Source organism: Ylistrum balloti, unplaced genomic scaffold, assembly GCF_031769215.1.
Source record: "Ylistrum balloti isolate Yb309-2 unplaced genomic scaffold, AGI_CSIRO_Ybal_v1 Utg369980, whole genome shotgun sequence".
In the NCBI taxonomy this organism is placed as follows: domain Eukaryota; kingdom Metazoa; phylum Mollusca; class Bivalvia; order Pectinida; family Pectinidae; genus Ylistrum; species Ylistrum balloti.
In genome coordinates, this window is record NW_026782068.1 from 583,783 (window position 1) to 588,452 (window position 4,670).

Sequence of the window (4,670 nt, forward strand, 5' to 3'; positions counted from 1 at the left end):
GGAAAGAGGGAGAGAGAGAAAGGGAGAGAGAGGGGGGAAGGGAGAGAATGAGGAGAAGGGAGAGAGAGAGGGAGGGAGGGAGAGAGAGTGAGGATAGAGAGAGAGAGATTGGGTCAATTTTATGTTGTTTACTGAAAAAAATATGTCGGATTGCATTGCTTTGTTTGATTTATTTCTTGTAGATTCAAAAATGACACTTTAAAATCACAGTGTTACGTCATTGAAAGCAAAGCTGTTGAGGCCAAATCATGAGATAGCTACATCTATCAATTAAATTCCGTATGTTTGTAATTATGGTGAATTGATGCGTATACTTTATAAAGGAAGTAAACAGATTCTTTCGCGAATTGTTTAAAACAAAATAATATGAAATCTTAAATTATGCTGAATATCTCATTGAAGCTGATGCAATAGATTTGATTCAAGACTTGATAAAAAAAAATCACGCATGGCTCTTTGGGATCATCAATGCTTTCTAATTTTACAAATTTGGCACACATTCACATGTGCTTAATCCAACAAATCTGCACACGGGCGCTCGCCAAGACAAATACATACAGGTTGATACATTCTTTTGAATTCCACGTCCCTATGCAGTATACATGTCCTCTTAACACACGCTTATGAGTCAAACCAATGTCTACATATAACCAATCGTAAGAATTATTATGACGTTATTACCCAGAAGGAACTGGAACTGTCGCCAGAGTGGGGAAATGATACCCTCAGTTCAACACCATACAGAATGGTACGTATTTCATGATAAAAATCACAGGTCCGAAAGATAGATATAGAGAATAATTTAGTTTTGTCAGATGGATCCATGAATTGTAAATTTTGAAACAGATTGAAATGTGACTGTATCCTCCTTTACGTAACAGGCCAGTCAGATAAACAATGTAGGCGGAGTTGTTCAGACAAGATTCAGTAAAACTGTTATAAAAATAGATAAAACCTTAAATATGGGCAGGCGCACAATATAAGTGTGTAAAGACTACATCAGGGATGTTTCACAAAATTTGGACAACCACTGTAGGAGGAGGAGGAGTCTACAAGATTCGGTCTTCAAAAATACTAGTACAATGGACATATCTTCAATGAAAAAGTCAACTAGAGAATAAGCACGAGGATGTAACTTCTATTGTGATATTGAAATCCACAGTATTTAACATAGTTTTGACAAAAATCATGGGGAAGTTATCCGGATGTGATCCTGACACAGAAATACGGAAAGACGGGCGGCCGGACACCATATTGCCAATATACAACCTAACTTCATTGTGAAGTGTACCTAAATATAGGAAAACACACAAGCTAAGACACTTCTTACAACGATACAACTGGATCAGAAGGCAAAATCGTTAAAGCGTAAAAGCAGAGTCATGCTGCTTTTTCTTGTGAGATGTTTTATGTTTAATCATAGCATACCATTACGAAAACCTGTGAAGAGGGTCCTAAATATTTGATTACGGTTAAAAAGTGTACCTGTGTCTGGAAAGAAATAAATATGCTAATTTCATATATCAACAACAGTTAAGGTTATTTGCTGTATGGGAAATATTTGGAGTCTTTCCAAGGTGGCGTCATCCTCATATCCTAAAGGTTTACCAGTTAAAAATATATGTATTTAAAATAATAGGAAAAAAAGGAATTTAGATATAACTTAACGTCATGAGTTCACCTGTCTTTCAAATTCTCCCATAAAGCTGTTTCCGTAACTTTTTACAAGAGTTGTACATATGTGAAGGTGAAATTCTAAATAAAGTAATATTGATTACGGATGATAATTGTTTATAGATAAAGTCATCTCGTATGGAATAATTGAGAATCAAATCTGTGTGATTTATACACATTTAAAAACATATGCAGTTGGTGTGGATGACATTAAATAACTACAGATTTATCAGTTTGTATCTCGTTTGTACTCTATCTTACCTAACTAAGACTATTACAAATATTATCGGACACGTTGCCTGTTTCAGTTAAGCATGAATTCTACTAGCATCTGATAACGGAAATATTGATTTGATGATGATTCACTGAAATGCCATGTCCCATTTTTATAATATGTTTTTGTATCCCACTAATTGTATCTAATTCTTTGTTGACAGTAAGCACGTGAAACGTGAGCAAACATATTAATGGCTGGTATACCAAAGATTAGGGACTGGACCTTTTGTTATTTTCTCAAAAGACAAACGCACAGAAAATCATAATGTAGAACATGAACAACATCTATTTACGATGATACATTCAGGACGTGCACAATGTTGTTTTCATATTACTTATCTCGAGCGCTCTGTATATGATTTCAAACGCTCGGCATGTTATTTCGAGCGCTAAACTTAATATATCGCACTCGACATACTGTCCCTATTTACTTTATCATAACTCTTACTCCAATTTTGTAACGGAGTTCAGTAATGTACTTACCAATGCGTTATTGGTAGGCAAGTAATATTTCGAGATAACAAGTTGACCGCTCGAGATAACAAGTCGACCACTCGAGATAACAAGTCGACGTCTCCAGATAAAAAGTCGACCGCTCGAGAGAACAAGTCGACCGCTCGGAATAATATGTCGAGCACTCAATATGATTAATGTAAAAATAATATTGTGCATGTCCTAAATGGACCCTCGTACCAATTTGATATACACTAATGCGTTATATAAACATTGGACCTGTTTTCTCTTGATACAGCGCCACATGTATTAAGGATCATGTGTTTTACTGTAATGAAAAGTTGTCTTCATTTACAGTTCTTATCAATTGATCATAAATATCAGGATTTTCCCTTGATTGCTTTAATCCTGTATCTAATTTTATAATCTGTAGTCAGAGAGAACATATTATATATGGTAAGTGGTTGTCTTAATTTATACTATCTGGCAGCAAACTTGTCTATGTATCAGACAGACGTAAGTAAAGCAGGGCTGGCTGTTCCAAGTTTTACTCAGATCGGATGTATGTATTTCATATCGGCTTTGATTCCACTGAGATATCAGATTCTTAAGATGTAGTGGTCCTAATTAATCAGGAAATCTTTTAAGCATTTGGCGGAAATTCACACATGACCTTGACTATTTAGTAAATAGATTGATGAATAGTTATGATCTACTATTTTAGAAACCTGGTCATTTTTTTTATTTCTTACATTTATAAAACATGAATGATCCAGCTTCTAGTTAGATTCATATCATATTTTAAACATTGTTATAGAAAGATCGATATGCACACGTTGACATTGATACTCGTAATACCAGCTGCGAGGCATTCTCGTAATATGTTATCAATATCCTTAATAACAAAGGCACTCAATTAAATCTCTGATAATATTATATAACAAAAGCAGCCCTCGACCTTGATCTTGCGCCCCTGAATATAAAGTGTTGTAGTATTCTAATAAATTAATTTCCATATATTGCTGGGTACAAAACTACATTTGGATATTAAGTGGCTTCTTTTCTGCTCTAAATTTTTTATTTCGAAGTCTGTGGGACCGTTGGAAAACGTATCTGAGTATTCGATTTAAGTGAGTTTGTAGAGAAAAGTTTTGCAGGACAGGCAGGGTACGCTAAAGCCAAGCAAGAAATCAGTCTGTATCATACAGCTGTTTCGTCCTTGTAGAACTCGACAGTAATACTATATCATACTGCTATTTCGTCCTTCTAGGACTCGTCAGTAATGCTTCATCATATAGCAGTTTCGCCCTTCTAGTACTCATCAGTGATGCTACATCATACAGCTGTTTCGTCCTTCGAGGACTCATCAGTGATGCTACATCATACAGCTGTTTCGTCCTTCGAGGACTCATCAGTGATGCTACATTATACAGCTGTTTCGTCCTTCTAGGAATCGTCAGTGATGCTACATCATACAGCTGTTTCGTCCTTCGAGGACTCATCAGTGATGCTACATTATACAGCTGTTTCGTCCTTCTAGGAATCGTCAGTGATGCTACATCATACAGCTGATTCTTCCTTCTAGGACTCGTTTGTGATGCTTCATCATACAGCTGTTTCGTCCCTCTAGAATTGTCCGTAATGCTACATCATACCGCTGTTTCACCCTTCTAGAACTCGACAGTGATGCTACATCATACAGCTGTTTCGTCCTTCTTGTAATCGTCAGTAATACTATATCATACAGCTGTTTCGGCCTTCCAGGACTCGTCAGTGATTCTACATCATACAGCTGTTTCATCATTCTAGAATTGTCAGTGACGCTACATCATACAGCTGCTTCATCCGTCTAGGACTCGTGAGTGATGGCAAGGGCCTAAATGTTAAAGATAGGAGACGAATGGGGAAAGTCCAAAGTGATCGGACGAAATATCTAGCAGGGGAGGTGAACTACTACTATAATTTAAAAAACATCTCGTAAATGTCATATCCCTGATAATTTTGGTAAACCATGCCACTACTCGAATGATCTAAAGCGTGGCATGCAGATTACGACAAACCTCGGGGACTACTCGTCCACCAGCAAAGTCTACCCACCTGCAATCTCTAAAATTGTACAAAAGACACACAAGTGAAAGGCACATTTTAATGAAATCTAGATAATATAAAACAGAGCTAAACAATGAATTAAATGACTAACACTGAGTTAATGGGAGGTCAGAATGCATTTTTTATAAAGACACAAAAACAGACAATCCTGAATAAGG